This window comes from Tachypleus tridentatus, chromosome 2, assembly GCF_004210375.1.
Source record: "Tachypleus tridentatus isolate NWPU-2018 chromosome 2, ASM421037v1, whole genome shotgun sequence".
Taxonomy (NCBI): Eukaryota; Metazoa; Arthropoda; class Merostomata; order Xiphosura; family Limulidae; genus Tachypleus; species Tachypleus tridentatus.
In genome coordinates, this window is record NC_134826.1 from 105130745 (window position 1) to 105148256 (window position 17512).

Genomic DNA, 17512 nt, shown 5'->3' on the forward strand with positions numbered 1-17512 from the left:
AATATCCAGTTATAATGTAGAGAATAAAGATATATTTGCTGTGTAAATATCTCACTTTTTTCTGAGTTGTATCATTTAACTTATGGTTTAATAAGCACTTAAGTCTGAATTATAGAAGTACCTACTTCAAAATTAAGATATTTTTAGGATATTTCTTACTTCTCAGTGTATATTATTATTTTCTGTGGAAGCAAAATTCAAGATTATTAAATGTATTGCATTAAAATTTACTAAATTCAAGCAATATAAATTTTAACCATCTCTGTTGTGAAATGGTCTGCTTTGAACAAGATGTGATGCAACTGCTTTGTGATTTCTGCCAAATGTCTTCACTTCCCGTTACACAACAGTTTTTTAGAGAATAAATACTACTGAAAATACTTGGAGATTTTGCTCATTTTTAGCAAATATGTGCTTGTTTTTAGCATTTTCAAGAGGAAAACATGTAGGAGTGCAGTCTTCTTTAATCTGCAGAACCTTTTAGGTAAGATATTTAAGTGCATTAGAAATTTAAGTGCCTCAAAAAGAAAACCCATCATGAACTTGACAGTTCACTTTTACTTGTAGACTTTCACCAAAGGCAGAACTGGGTATGCAATTTGCTGCTCAAAAAATTAATCAAATTGTACATTTACTTTTTCAGAATAGGCATAATTTTGTGCAAGTGTCAGGAGGTTTTAATGAGTCACATTCAAAATTTAATTAAACAACTTTGTTCTCATGATATACACATAAACTTGACATAAAGACATAGCTAACAATCAGTTTTAACATCACACTAGTTTTAGGTTAATTTTATAAGACACTATTTTTGAAAAATTGCAATTTCCTACAGTGTGAAAATTGACATTTGTTTTCTAGGTATACCATTTTCTCTACATTATTTATCATTCCCCTAAAAAGTATGAAATTTAATGTAAATAACTCATCATAATGTCATCATTGCTCAGGCAAAGCTTAATTTTTGTAGCCTTTAATCTTATGTGGTTTTACTATATGAAGTGATGTATTATGACATTGTTTTCTGCACATAGAATTGTGTATTTGGCTTCCAGTTCAAACCTTATTCCCATGGAAAGTACTAAGAGAAGACTAGTTTAATAGCTCCTCTTGCATAATTAGAAATGAAGAAAAATTATGATAGTTATTGGACATTGTCTACTTTTTGAATAATTTTATTTTGTGCATTTGTTAATTAAATAGAAAATTTAGTGCAGTGGTATGATTAGTATGAAAAGTAGTTACATGTTGTTGACAGTCAACAGCCAAAAAATAATTCAGGTAACTACTTTATTTGTTGCTTTTCATGTGTATTATTTACTTATTATGAATGTAACTGAAATGTAAAAATTAGAAATTCTGAGGGTAGATTAGGTCAAATAAAAAATAATAGTAATTATTATTGTTGTTATTATTATTGAGTTCACTGATTAGTAAGCTGTTAGTAGCCCATGCATTATCACAGTGACTGTGATCTACATGTTCACCAACTGATTTGCAGCTTACAATGGCACAAATAACAGTCATTGTTCAAAGAGCCATCAAATAATAAAATTTATGTACAAACATGTGTATACCATTATGAGTTTTATAATTATTCAGGAGGTTATGGAGATTAAACAAAGTTTGAAAATTTTTAGATGCAGAATAATTTTTTTTACCTTATCCTGAAAATCACTTTGCCCTCAAACAAGTAAACAAAACTACTTGACTTGTTCACAGGCAAGTCTTTATTAAAAATATTTAATTAAAACATTTTTTTTGTGTGTTCAAAAATCTTGAATGTTTACTAAACGTCTGCCAAATTCTGAGAGAAAGATATGCTGTATTCAAAGTTATAGTACTGAAACTATAATGAGTAAAAAATTATGAGCTCAGTTGTTTCAACTCAGTCCTGCATGAAAAGAGCTGATAATTAATTTCGGAAGCCTAAAATTTTAGTACTGCATAAAAACAGTTGATTTAATTTCACTGTTTTTTTTTTATTTTTAGACAGATGGTTCGAGATATTCTTGAATTTAAGGGACTTCCAACACACGAAATTTCAGTTGAGGAACATGCTGCAAATAATGCAGAGTAAGTATATTTTTTTTGCTTTTGAGAAATATGGTGCAAAACGTGAATAGTAAGTATATTTTAAGCAATAAGAAACCTGCTACATATGATGAATCATAGGTATGCATTTGACTATTCATATATGTGTTGTGGAAAAATCAGTTAATTGATATTTTTAACATTATGTTTGAGAAGGATTACAAGTTGTGAGGGGTCAAAATATTACATTCATACATTCCCATGGAATTTCTTTTTTTTAGGAGTGCATTATTTATTTGTATTCATTTAGTTATGACCAATTAAAGTGAACATATTGCATGATTAAATAAAAAAAACAATTCATGAGGAAATGCAACTTTACATGAGGGAATGTAATATTCTTGATGGTGTTCCTTTGAGGAATGCAATTTTGTTTCTTCTTTCTATCCCTGATGTTTTTATTGTGTTCACTAAAGACATTGCATGAAAAATAGGATGAACTGATTTTTCAACTGGTGTTTGTTATACTTCATTTTGAAAATTAGTTTTTCTGCTTTACATATTTATAGGGTGTTTGGAATTGAAAAAGATAGTGTGTTGTTCTTGAATGACTTTTTAAGTGCTGTGGGACAACTGAAGTTTCGAGGAACTTCACTTTTGTTACGTTCACCCAAGTCTGTTCTCTCTGTTATGAAGAAGAGGTAAGTGTGTGTATGCATGGAAATTATTTAAGACAAATCATAATCACAAATTGAAGCATGTATCTCATCATTGCAAATTGAAACATTTTTATAATGAGGTTCTAAAAATGTTTCACCCTCAGAATAATTCTTGAATAACTTGTTGTGGACTTCTAGTAGAAAATGTTTAACCCATAAAACAAATCTTTTAATGACATATTTTTTAATTGTAGGAGAAAATGTTTTCTCCACAAAATAATTTTCCACATTCTTTGTTGAATTACATTATGCTGCTAAATTTGGTAAATTTTAATGGAAAGTGAAAGTATCCTGATGTAAACTTGTCAGTTATTTTGTATAAAGAAATATAGCTCCTTTTAGAATAAGAGGCTATAAGACACAACATACAACATAACATATTTTGCAAGTTATTTTGTTTACATTTGTTTAATGATGTTAGAAAAGCATAAATGCTTTATGGTCTCATACCTTATTCCCTCTTTTAACTCTTATGATATCAAATGTAATTTTGTCAGAGGAGTAAAAACTTACCAATGTTAATATTAACTTTAAGTAGTAGTTGTTTTAGAAAATATGCCATGGGTATTTCACGATAAGAATGATTCTAAACTTTAAAGTTTTGCAGTTCTTTTGGAATTATGACAGTCCAACTAATTGCTACATAATAAATGAATTTATTATTTTCTAAGCACACTGCATCATTAACATCACAGTTCTTGAAACATTTCATTGTTAAAATTTTGCATTACATGTTAAATGTGGTAAAACATTTCATTTTGAGCTTTAATGGTTTTGTATTTTTTTGAAATAAAGAAGAACCTCCTTTTTAAAGACAAATAAAATTATTGTATTTTATTTTAATTACATGAAACTTTGAATTTAGTTTTATCATAATTGGTTTAACCTAATTTTTTATTTTTATTTTTTGTAGTTGCAAAGACACTGGAATTCGAAATGAACCGCCATTCAAACGACAACGGTCTGATCAATGCCAGCAAGGTGATGTTGAAGCAAATCGTTTAGACACATCCTCACAGTTTGAATACAGTAATTATGAAGTTGATGATACATCAAGTAAGTTTATATGCTGAATAGTAAAATTTTTGGGGAAAAAAAGATATTGATAATTTTAAAGGCTGAACCTAGGGTTTTGAACAATAGGTTTTAGGTATAACATTAATAAATGAGGAACATTGAATTTTTTTAAAATTCACATCTTATTTTACTTTGTAATAGTAAAAATATTGCAGAGTAGTAAAGATAATTTATAGAATAACACTTGTGTTTAATAGTAATTAAATATTTTTTATGAGCTTCAATAGTATGAGGAATAACCTGGGTTGTTTAACACTCTTCAAAGAAAAGGGATTTGATTTTCTGGAATAAATATTCTTCCCTCCCTCAAACAATTTTGGCATGTTGTAAAAAAAAATTAATGGTTGCAGTTTTTTTCTTTGAGTCACTCTTTTAGCTCTCAGAAATATTGAACAAATTCTGGCAGGTTTTCATCATTCAAGAATGCAGAAGCTGTATAACACATCAGTCTCTGTTCTAGCACAAAAACATACACAAATTTTGAAATTTCATAAAGTTGATTAAATTTTAATTATGCATGTGTATACGTAGTTAAACAGTTATTGTAAGAAACAAATTGTTACAAATAAAAGCAAACATCAAATACAAAATTGTGACAAAATCCTGAATAAGTTTGTGTATAATCTGTCTAGAAGTATTAATTTACCTTAATGTGTAAGAATGCACTATTTGCAAAATACACTATATTTTATACACAGTTAATCATCAGCTTGACATAATAAACCTGATGAAACTAATATGTTTGTCATTTACATTCAAATGAAACGGGTTAATACATGTACAACATGCTACTAATAATATATTGCTTTCACAACTGTTTTGTACTTGCATGTTTTTGACACATTAGTTTTAAATCAACAAGACACCTTTTATACATGATCCTACACAGTTTACAATAACATGTATAGTATAACATCCAGTACTTCTTGACCACAAGATGCCTGCACTCTGAAGGTAATGTCAGCATTTAGCTTGAGCACATAGAGGTAAATTTGCAGTTTTACAATACTACTCAATTTAATCTAAAGATCAATTTGTTTATAATAATAATAAATTTACAAGGTTTGCATACAAACAGCTTGGAGTAGTTTCTGGGTAATGTAATTGGATAGTGTAATGTGAGCTTCATGGTTCTCAAGTGAGTTACAACTTATAATGGGGCAGGTAGTAGTTAGATAAGGTTTAAAGAGCAATAAAACCATAAAATTTAAATATAAATAGCTGTATACTGTTACAATCTGAAGTTTTTTTGGAGGGGGTAAAGGTGTACAAGATCAAATGTAATAAACTTTTTCATGAGGTATATTCTTGAGTAGTTCATACATAATTTGAGTTGCATGTTGGCCAAATGATTTTCAATTTATAGTGGTGCAAATAGTAATCAGATAATTTTAAAAGGACACTGAAACAATGAAATAAGTAAAAATGTAAACTGTTATGAGTTTAAGGCTATTTAAAATAAACAAAGTTAGATCTATATTATATTCTGAAAGCATTCTAGAAAGATGAAAAGGGGTAATTTAGATTTATTTTAAATTTTTTTGTTTTTGTTTAAGGTCAATTAAATTTATCAACTGTGTATACAGTGGGGTAGGAAAAATATCAAATAAGATATAAAGTTTTACTGAAAAAGTTTGAAATTTATTTATGAGGTTTGAGATTATAAAATAAAATTCAAGATTACAAGTTGAAGAATTGTATTTTTAATTGTGATGTGGAAACCACTTAGGACTCAGACTAGTGTAGAGAAATGCCATATACACTGCTGGCCAAAATTTTAAGGCCAATGAACTTAAAGAAAAAATATGCATTTTGTGTTGTTAGACTCAACCACTTATTTGAGTAGAGCTTCGAAAGATGAAAGTAAGAAAAGGGAAAATAAATATAACACCTTTTTTAGCATTTAATAGGGAAAATGTGAACACTATGAAATTAGCCTAAATACCAGCTTGTCAAAAGTTTAAGACCATACCAAAAAGAAGTCCTAAACAGGGTAGGAAGCACCCAACAAGAGGTATCAGTAGTGAGTTGCACAGCCGTCATTGAGAATAACTTCAAACATTCTTTTTGGCATGGTCGATATAAGTGTTTGCAGAAGGCTGGCTGGAATGTTATTCCTAGTGGTCAAGATGGCTTCACGAAGATCATGCACTCTTTGGAATTGATGTTCCATTTCTATAGACTTCCCTTGCCATCCACCTGCAAACATTTTCATTGGGGTTCAGTTCGGGCAAACACACTGGATGGTCCAAAAGAATCACGTTATTTGCCATGAAAAAGTCCTTTGTCCTGTGGGCATTATGGATAGCAACGTTGTCCTGCTGAAAGGTCCAGTCATTTCCACACAAGCGAGGGCCTTGAGGCAATAATAATGCTCTCTCCAACATGCCAATGTAGCAAGCTGCAGTTTGATGCCATGGAAGGAGAAAGCACCACAGATCATGATGGAACCTCTTCCACTGTGTTGTGTAGAAAATGTCTCTGGTGGGATATCCTTATTGTGCCAATAATGTTGGAAGCCATCTGGACCATCCAGGTTAAATTTTTTCTCATCAGAGAACAAAACTTTAATCTGCTTTTCTACTTCCCATGTTTGGTGCTTCTCAGCAAAGTTTAACAGAGCTGTTTCATGGTGTGGAAGGAGGCGTGGCCTTTGAAGATGTTTACGGTTTTTAAAGCCTTTTTTTCATAGATGCTGTCTTATTGTTCTCAAGCTACATTTTGCGTCCGTAAGGACCTTAATTTGGTTTGATGATTGGCTGGTGTCTTGCCGGACAACCCATTGTATCCTCCTGCTCAATGCCGGCAAACTTTTATTTGGCCAACCACTTGAAATTCTCGTTTTGTAACAGCAGTTTTACTACACCCAATCTCACCAGCAATGGCACATTGAGAAAGACCTTGCTTTTGCAACTCGAAAATTTTCCCACATTCAAACTCTGTTAACTTTTTAGCCTTCGCCGTTTTTTACTCAATGTGACACAGGATATGTCAGTAGGAGATGTTGACAATGCTAATGCTTGAACACAAATGACTAAATTTCATTACGTGTTTACCGATTAATGATTCATTTCAGTATGGTTTTAAACTTTTGACCAGCTAGTATTTAGGCTAATTTCAGTGTTCACATTTCCCTATTAAATGCTAAAAAAGGTTTTTATTTTTATTTTCGTATTTTTATCTTTCGAAGCTCTACTTATAAGTGGTTGAGTCTAACAATGCAAAATGCATATATTTTTTTTATGTTTATTGGCCTTAAGATTTTGGCCAGCAGTATATATGTTCATGGACAAATATTTAGTGAAAATATTGCACTTAAAAATCTAATTTCCTTATTTATCTTATTTTCATTTTTTTTACAAAAGACTTGTAATGCTTTCTTTCTTAAATCTGCCAAATTTTTTGAAGATATTCAAAGTTTATTAAAAGTTATAGAAAATAGAATGAGTACAAGATTGTTACAAGGCAGGTTGATTAATCCAATGCCAGAGCTGAAATTAATGAGTGTTGAATTAATCTTGAAAGATGATCTTCTATGAGATTCGAGAATTTTCTTGATTCAAAGTATGGGTGTGCAGTAAATGCTGTTTGCTCTGCATTCACAAATAGACTTAAAACAACCAAACAGTCATAGATTATTGTGTTTAATACAACTTAGATGAGCAGAAGAACAATGCACTAATATTTTTTTGAGCATCTGGAAAGTGAAGAGTAGTATCTGGTAATTGGAAGTGTGATTCAGGTTTTCTCATGAACATTGCATTTTATGAGATAAAAAATATATTTTAAAAGTTCTGAATAACATCTTTGTCTCTTGTATTGTTTTAAATATTCAGATCTGGATAACATCTAGTTCAAAACTGAGCATAATTTCTAACAGTGCAGAAGACTTAGCTTTGCTATTTCCAGCTATTATCAACCTAGTCCAAATTAAATTGTAGTTCATAATTAGCTGAGTTGGAGACAGCAGATTTGCAGTTGTCAACTACTGAGACTTACTCCAAATTACAGTTCAGTATGTAAGATGGCAGAATATATTAGCATTGTGGAAGCTGAAACCCAGTTTGGACTTGAGTATATTAACTGAATCACTTTTACTGTGCTAATGTTGTGTGATGTTTATAAAGATTAAGAATATTGAAAGAAGAAAAATGATGTTTACACTTTGTAATTAAGTTATTTTCTTTCAAAGGTAATAATGAACTACATAAAGATGCCCAAACAGACAGTGTCTTTAACTCTAGTGGCCATTATGACCTAGCAACTCACTCTGTAAGAGTACGGCGAAGTGGAACCCTTGTAGATGTTCACTCTCTGTGGGAACTTGAGGGTAAGTCGTATTTTTCTGATTTAACTTCTTTTGTTTATGTGTGTGTACATGAACATATAAATCTTTAGTTAGTCTTTAAGAAATTCAGAGTAACCAGGTTTCTTTTAGCTGTTTTCTGCTTTTAAGTGTTGTAGGGTTAGTTTCATTTTATTTCGGTAGAAATCATGACATGAATGTTTACAATATACACAGTAACTTTATTTATATGATATTGCCAAAGATCTGTTGATGGTAATAAATAGTAATTATCTCCAAGACAGTTGAAGTATATGCTTTATAAACACAAAGAAATTTCATATATATTTACCTTAATGAAAAGAGAGAGAAAAAAAATCATAAAGCCAGTATATTGGTTGTTTAACCAGTCAACAAATAACAGGATGGAAATGTTGATTTAATAAACATTAACCTTTTTGACACCTTTCTTCACAAGTCACTGAGTTACATGCAAAATTTAACAACTTTACTATCTATTTATACCAATGAAATTTGTTATAATGTATGTTATAATTAAAAAGTTTTATGTTACTTAAGTTTTAATTCCGTTTTTTAAAAAACAAACAAACTTTTACAGAATGCTTCAGTTTTGTTCTTATGTGATGCACAAGCATTCATAAATCGGAATGTTTGCAGTTACTAATTTGAACTACAAATACTCCAGTTACTGTGTTATTTCACACTATGTTTGAACATTCTTTGGCTAAATTCAGTTGAAAGGAGAACAATTTTACCAACTGCTAAGCCCACCTTCTATATTTAGTCTTGACTTAACCTTTTGCACTTGGTTACAATCATTAGGGAGAGTTCATCTTACATTTAATCTCAGAAATTTTATTTTGAAATTGGTGCATAATTGCCATCATTGGGTAAATCTAACTGCTGGAAGTATTGTTGGCTGCTTTATCCATGATAATACTTGTGGCTGTTTCTTACTTAAACATGTTATAGTTAGACCGTTAAATTGTATTTAGGTCCTACTTTTATGTTTTAGTTAAAACATAAATAATACATAAATAATTCTTTCATGGCAAGCTCATGCAATTTGCAGAAATCAAGTTGCAAATTTCACTTGTACAACATTATGTACAGTAACTCCATTTCCTAACATTTTCTCAAAAACTGGTAAGATATCATTAAAGATCATATATATTTAGTACACAAATAATGTGTTTTTTTAATTCAGTGTTTTTGCTAAACATGTTAATTTTCATTTGTAGTTTGTTGCATTCAAATTAACAGATTGAGTGCAGTGATTTTTATTTGAACTATAAAAATACTTTTCATCATGTAGTTTTTCGTATTTTATTTGCATAATTTCTAGAACTTGTAAAAGGATGTCAAACAGTTTGTTTTATTTCTCATTTTTCTACCATATCACTAACTCTATCATTATTGTACAGTGCAATGAAATAATTAAAATTAGGAAATATATAAAAAAGTACAAACCTTTTCACTTTTTTAGAATCTCTTTAAACAGTTTTTTTTGTTAAATTTGTAATTTTATCTCTTTTCCTTTTCACATATGTAGTTAGTTGCTAATGTTTTAATTTCCTTTCTTGTCTTATTATTCATCTCAGCCCAAGCTCACAGTGCCCTCAGTGCATATTACAGTTTCTTGGGGAGACATGCAACCTTTTGGCAAAATTTAAACTGTATTTGTAGCTTTAACATATAACATTTATGTATGAAATGACTGTAAGAGCTATAGTTGGTTAAGCAGCTAGCTATAGTTAATTTCTTGTACTCTGTGACAAAGACTTTGGCAAAAGTTTCAAAATAACTTGTTAGTTTATACTTTAAAATAAGCTCTTTCTGACTGTTACATACACACATGTATGTCACCTATACATGGAAGGGATAAAGCTCAAACAAACCTGTTGAAGGGTGGGCATTGCAATTGTCAGAGGTTGAAAAACTTTGTTACTTGTTTTAACTGTATTTATTCAGAGCATCTTGAAAGAAATGAGTTAAAAGGTTATGTAAGCATTTTAGTTATTAGAAGTACCTAAGTTGTATTATTGAAGATGCAGAGAGCCAAAGTAGAGATTTTTTATAGTCTTGAGAGTAAAAACTATTTGCTTTTCACACAGAGTATTATGGCAGTTATATGTGCACAATTCTATATAATTTTCAACTGATAGATCAAAGAGGAGGCAGCGATAGTTAACCACACCCATTACCAACACTTGGTCAGCTGAACAGTGGGATTTGATTGTTAGTTTTATTTCAACATATTTGAAGTTTTAAGTAGTTTTTAGATTTATTTTGTAATGAAGAAATTAAAACTTGGGTAAAATAAATTTGCATCTCATAACACACATTATAATATTAAATTCATTTACATTGTTGAAGTGTGTCAAAGATGAATTATAAATGTAAAGGACAGGAAAATAAAATAAAACATTGAAAACTAACTATATCTGAAAACAGAAATACTGAAATTACAAATATAACCAAAAGATTAAAAAGAAATTAAAAGGCACATGAATTTTTCTATTCTTAATATTGAATATTTCATTGTGCTGTAAATTGATAACACATACAGTTAGTGATAGAGCAGAGAAAATGAAAAAATATAAATATTTACCTTAAGCTTTTGTTATTCATTTTAGAAGGTTCTTGAAGTTATATATATTGAAACTGTCAGATGAAAATTATTTTTATATTTGAAATTAATAAAATAACCTTGCTCAAACTGTTAAGATGTTTGAGTGCAAATGACTACAACAGGTAAATAACATACCTTTAGTAGAACAACTTAATTAGGATAATGCCATTATTTGTGTATAAGATACTTACAAGCTTAAACAAAAATCTTAGAAGTATTTGTGAGGATAAGTTAAGTCAGAATTACTGTATGTGTCATTGCACATGTATCCTTCTCTGGATGGGATTGTATAAATTGCACAATCCCACTGCAAAAGGGTTAAAAGAAAGTCCTATCTTGTTCTTGTGGAACATATTTTTTAAAAGGTGCAATCAATACTTCAGTTAAAATTTCAGCTTTGTTATTGAATAACCAAAACGTTTCCTTCCTTAAACTTTGTGTACATGCAAGTGTGAGAAATAGAACTTACTCACCAAGATGCCCAAATTTCCAGGTGCTTTATACATAAATTCAATTTTTTTTTAAATAGTTCTAGAACCCATAGTATTTAAAACACAAAGTTATGTTTTGGTTTGATTCATAATTTGTTTTTAAATAGTATTTTAAAGAAAAATTAAACATGACTGAGGCATGTTAACTTCAGTTGGTTTGGTTATAGTGTATCATAATCATTCTCAATAAAATATTCCTGAGATTGTGCAATGTGTACTCATAAAACATTACTTAGCAATCATCTCTAAAAACAGTGACATATGGCAGTTTAACTAAACTTGGTGCACAGTTCTACTGTAGAAGAACTACTAGAACACTCCATTGGTATATAGACTTTGGGAACAAAGAATCTGATGTCAGGAATCAAGAGATTGCACAATGATGTGGCAGTTCCAGATATTCAGCTCAATATATGTAGGACCTGAGACCCAATTAAGGTTCCAAAAATTTTACAGAATGCTGTCAGGACATGTGCAATATTTATTTTGGTACTTCTCTCTTATAGTCTGACTAAAGTAACTACTTTTCTATTTTAAGCAACTATTTAAAAACGAAACATGTTTTTAATGCATAGCAACACAAAAGGTTTACAAATAGAGAATCTCTGCTTTTTTATAAATGAAAGTGAACATGTAACCAAAAAATACTATTGCAGTCATGCAATATGTTAAAATTTAAGGCTGTTAAATGAGGATCCCAGTACAGGTCCTATATTTTGGTAAGTGTTATTGGAAACAAAAATATTATTTTAAAATTTACTTTGTTATAATTTTAAGATATATATATATATATCCTTATTAACTGTATATGTAAGGACCAGAAATAAAAATGATGTATTTTTCTATTTATTCTTTGTAACTGTTTTTGATATGAATAAGTTTTTATTTGTTACCAAAATACAAAAATAGTGGTACTCTTCTGTTTGACCAGTTATAAACCATAGGACTCAGTTGAAAGTGTTTTGCTTGTAGTTGTTATTTTCAGTTAGCTTTCTCTATCAGAACTCATTTGTGTATTTTTTGACATGTTAGTGGTAAAAGAGAGAACTTTGAAAAAAAAAAAACCAAATATGCCAGCTTTAAACGTCCTGATAGAGACCCATAGTACCTTATTACCTAGAGAACATCTTCAGTTAACATTCAAGAAAGATTCAACTAACTCAGAGAGACCACCTACAGACACTTGTTTGTTAGTTACTTTACCACCCAGAGACTGACTTGTTCATCAGTTATCATCTAGAGTGACTTATCACCTAGAGACTTAGTTGTAAATTACAGTATTGCCCAAAGAGATGTATTTGTCGGTTATGTTATCACTCATAGAAAATTAGTCCTCAGTTATGTTACTGAATACAGAAATTTAACCTTCAATTATACCAACCAACTAGCTTGCTTAAGATTAATTGTATGTTAATAGTCTGTGTTTTAGTCAGACAACTATTTTAAAAACATAAGATGAGCTCTGGTGGTTCTGAAGTGAGTGAAGATTGTTAGGTCATAAAAGTTAGAAATCTGAAACTAAATACTGCAAAATATTAATGGCTATGATCTCCTAAACATAATGGAACATACTATCCACTGAAAAATTTAATGTGTTTTTCTTAACATTGTACAAATAGTTATTGTGCACAAAGAAATGTTGATGTCAGGAGTTGTTTTTTATGCCGTCAGTAGTTTTTTTTTAATTTGTTTCTTTTTGTTTTTCTTTCTAAGCTGTAAGATAAGCAGTATCTTTTCTAATTTTCTTCAAGTATCAATTGTATACAATAATTCTTATTTTTTTGCTTTTTTGAAATAGCAAAATAGTCAGACATTTTCATATTAAATTTTAAGAGAACCCACACTATTTTTTAATCTCCTTGAAATGATACTTTTTTGTGCTGTTGAAACATTTCTTTTTTCTCTGTTTCTGTTCATGGTTTGGATAATCTAAACTGTTTTTTTTCTTTTTCATATGTCAGAACTGTGGTTAGGCTATAAATGTTTTTCTTTGTTAGAACTTGACATTTTTATTTTTCAAATTTTGTTTTATTTGTGATGAAAATATAGGTGTGGTACAGAAGATATGTAATTTTAATGTTCTTCTGCTTAGATGAAATATCTCGCTTAACATTAGTCACTTTTCCAATCATGAAGTTAGTATTAATTTTACTAACACGTTATGATGAAGTGCATGATTATTCTTATTTTAAAGGATTTTACTTAGTCTTTCTGTGTGATGGGATATGATTATTCTTTTCTAATACTGCATAAATAATCTTACTCCTAAGGAACAGCAGCCATAACCAAGAGTGCTCATCTGAGTGAAAGGCAAAGATTTGAAAGGTTACCATCAGTTGACTCATTTAACCAAGTGAGTACCTTAGTATGAACCTCAGTTAACCAAGTTTATACTCACTGGACATAAGAATATAGCGAGTTGTTTTGGAAAGCTGTACTAATTATATGAATGCAGATTATTGATTGAGCATATAATTTATTAATTTTGTGAATAATTGATTCTTCTGTGAAGACACTGTGATTAAGTATTGGGTATTTGCTGTGGTTAAGGGTTTCTAGCTATGTGAATATAGGATAGTTGCTATAATTAGGGATTACTAATTGTTTAGTGAAGGGTATTTACTATGATTAGGGATTACTAGTTATATGAATAAAGGTTGCTGACTGTGGTGAAATATTATTAGTTGTGTGAACATAAAGTACTTGCTTTGGTTAAAAATTGCTAGTTCTGCGAAACAGAAGATTTGTTGAGGTTATGTGTCAGTAGCATGAATACAAGGTACTTGCTGTGATTAGGAATTACTTGTTGTATAAATGTAGGACAGTGATTGAAGATTACTGTTTTTGTGAATAAAGGTTACTGACTGTGTTTAAGGATTATTAATTGTGTGAATATATGGTACTGCTTGTGATTACTTTAATTTCAATGTGAGAACAGAGTACTGTGTGGGATTATGGAAAGCTAGTTGTGTGAATAATTGTTTATTGATAACATACCAGTTTATATCTGTTGATCTGTTTGCATTAATATTTCATTGTATTAATTAAAACAAGTATGCTGATTATCAAATTTATTGAATGGAAGAGTTTTAGTCACTCAAGATTTCTTTAGAAATCACATGCTAATGAGATGCTCACTGGATTACGCTACTTTGAACGACCAATCAGGAAAGAAAACTTGGAAAATAGAATAGGAAGACTGAGAAGGGTCAAAGAAGCCTTTAATTGGGGAGAAGTGGACATTCATGCTCTCTGTCACTGTTTGTTGGCTGTTTGTAACCAAGTCAGGGAGATTATGTCACAAGAGCCCAGACTTCTGCAAGTCACCTCTCCCACCTATATATTGGGTGAGTCATTGTTTTTGAAGTGCTGTAACTAAAGTCACTTCAAAATTAAAAACGTACTAATGTGATACCTCACTTGCATAGTTTATAATTGTGTGTGGCAAATTTTCCTGAAGAGTTTGTTTTTTAAATAGCTCTGTGAACATGTATGTGATGTAAAACACATACTGTTAAGTACTAGACCTCAACTTTTAACTTAACACTATACATTTTCTAAAGGTAGGAAAAAATTAAAGCACGTACTAGGTTGGATGTTACTAGAGTAAAACCTGTCTAAGGCAGAATTGCATGGGACTGACTAAAATTTCCGGCTTAAGTAGGTTTTGCGGCATAGGCATAGTAAACATACATTTCCTTAATTATACAGGATTTTTTAGCAGAATGTAATGCTTGCTTGACTCGAGAGATGTAAGACGTTTTTAAATAATGTTATTATACTGTTTATGCTATATTTATTAGAATAAGAACAAAAATGGACATTCAAAATATATGTAAGTAGACCAAATAGTAAATTTATTTGAAGAAAGTGTCCAATTTCAGCTGTTTCATTTATTTAATGAGCTTTGTCATTCAGTTAAAAGAGAATACCAATTCTATGGCCTTTTCATGAAGTTCATTTTCCCCCTTCATTTTTGCATACAGTTTGATAGTGTTAAAATAACTTAACACTTGCGTGAAGTAGGAATTTCTATTTCCTCACTATCTTTTCCATTTTGTTCATCTTCTGAATCTCTTACACTGTTACCATGTTGCAATTTTATTATAGATTTTAAACCAGTTTCATCAGTTTCTGTTAAAACCTTCTTGTCAACATCACAAAACTTTCTGCATTCACAGAATCACCTGCATCAAACTTCTCAATGAGAGTTTGGATTTCACAAGGATCATCACAGCAAACAACTTCTCTACAATCTCTGCCATTATCAAGAATAAATCCACAGTTTCAAAAGTACTTTATTATGCATTCATCTTTTACGTATTTGATTGAATGACTTAAAAATGCAATTGCATCTAACGCATCAATTTTCATGGCCATTTCAGATGCTCTCTTACAGTTGTCCATATTTGGAATAATGTGCTGAAGCATCAATTTTCTGTATTTCAATTTTATACACTGTATAATTCCATCATCTAGTGGCTGTAGAACTGATGTTGTAGGTGGAGGTAGAAAGACTAAATGAACATTTGAAAGTTTAAACTAATTATTAATTAAACAAGAATTTATGAATACTTAAAGATATTATTAATTAAATAAGAAATTAATATTTAATCAAAAAGATTTTTCTGCCTTATTCAGGTTCTAATCCTACTAGTTTATAGATGAGGTTGATGAAAGGTAGTTTTTCATATGCATTATGCAGGTTCCTCCACGTAGAGGGCTTTTTATAAGAGAAATCTTAAGATAATGCTGCAAGATTTTGATATTTCCAGCTTGTACAGGTTTCTGCCTTATGCAGTTTCCAGCTTAGACAGGTTTTACTGTATTTAGTGACTTCTAGTTACATTCATCTTTGTTTTACATGTAGAAATTTAGAAAAGTATTCTTATTTATATGAAGCATATATGTTTTAAATAGTTTTGTGAAGTGCTTGTTTTTTAACCCTATTCTTATGAATACCCTTTTCTGTACATGTCACAATGTTTTACTGAGTTACATTCAAAATTTAATTAAGCAGTTTTTGTGATAAATATTTGCCAATTTATATTATAGTTAAAAGTTTTATATATGTAAGTTCTAGTTCCTTCATTTCAAATGAAACCTTAAAGTAAGATTCCCAAACTTCAGTTCTGTTGTCAGGTGATTCATGAGTTCACAAAATCTTAATTTTATGATTCTGAAAGTCAAATAGTTCTTCACAGGCACTGTACTTTTATGTATAGACAGAAATTAGGCTAATTGTTTTGTTTACACATCCTTCTTTAAAACTTTTTGGGATTAATTTCTCCTTGCCACAGGAACTCAATTTTGTTTACTAATGACAGGTGCCATTCCTACCCACTAGACTTTGACGTGAATTTGAATACCACCCTCTATTCAACTAATGTTATGTTTATAGGTATATAAGAGCTCTGTTTAAAATATTGTCAAGCTTCCTAAGTTATTGACAGACTTGTCATAATGCTGTTGGAAAGTTGTGAGTATGATGATCAAGGCAATAGTTTGTGCTGCAATGACATTATTTTTAGACTTGCATGTAGCGTTGTTAGAAAATTAGCTAAGTTACTGTTTTGTTTTGTTGTTTTTTGTAGTAACAATCTAGTAATTTATCATTTTTGATGCTTCAAAATGCATATATAAAAATGAAAAGAAAAGATTTTATTTACCTTTTCCATGTGCAAGATTCAACAAGGTTTACTGCTATGGTGAGTATGACATGCAAGTTTAAAACTTTGTTAACATTGTTCATATAAAATATTGTTTTCTATATGTTTTATGTATAATGTTACTTGTTTTAAGAAAAATAACTGAAATGCAAGAATTTGAGCAATAATGTGTATATATACGTATGTAATTTATGATAACCAAAATGTTACAAAATACTACAAAGACTGAGAAGAGTAAGAGATTTTTACTTTGTAAGCCAATAGACAAGTATAGTGTAATTGTCTATTGAACTTGTGTTATAACACTGAGTGGAGAATAAAAGCACATAATACAAAATTAGAAACTTGGCAATTCAGAAAACATGTATACAAACTAATATATAAGATTTATACAAATGCTTACACATGATAATACTAAATAAAAGGATCAAGAGTGGTAAGAACTTTCAGAAAATATGAAGTTGTGCATATAAATTTTTCATTGAATGAAGATTTCTGAGTGTGTGTGTGTTTTCCTAAAAACTCTACTGATAATAGGATACATAGAATTATACAACTACTCTTGACATTAAAAGGGGCATCAT

At 30.0% G+C, this 17512-nt stretch overlaps 1 pseudogene across 1 annotated transcript in view; it reads left to right on the forward strand.

The window, feature by feature from the left end:
* The window catches only part of LOC143244759 (uncharacterized), a 72859-nt pseudogene that overhangs the window by 38730 nt on the left and 16617 nt on the right, over window positions 1-17512 (forward strand). The window contains exons 6-11 of the transcript XR_013025301.1: window positions 1993-2076; window positions 2604-2735; window positions 3667-3809; window positions 8023-8160; window positions 13530-13612; window positions 14372-14606. The product of XR_013025301.1 is annotated as an uncharacterized LOC143244759 (transcript). The remainder of the gene's footprint in view (window positions 1-1992; window positions 2077-2603; window positions 2736-3666; window positions 3810-8022; window positions 8161-13529; window positions 13613-14371; window positions 14607-17512) is intronic.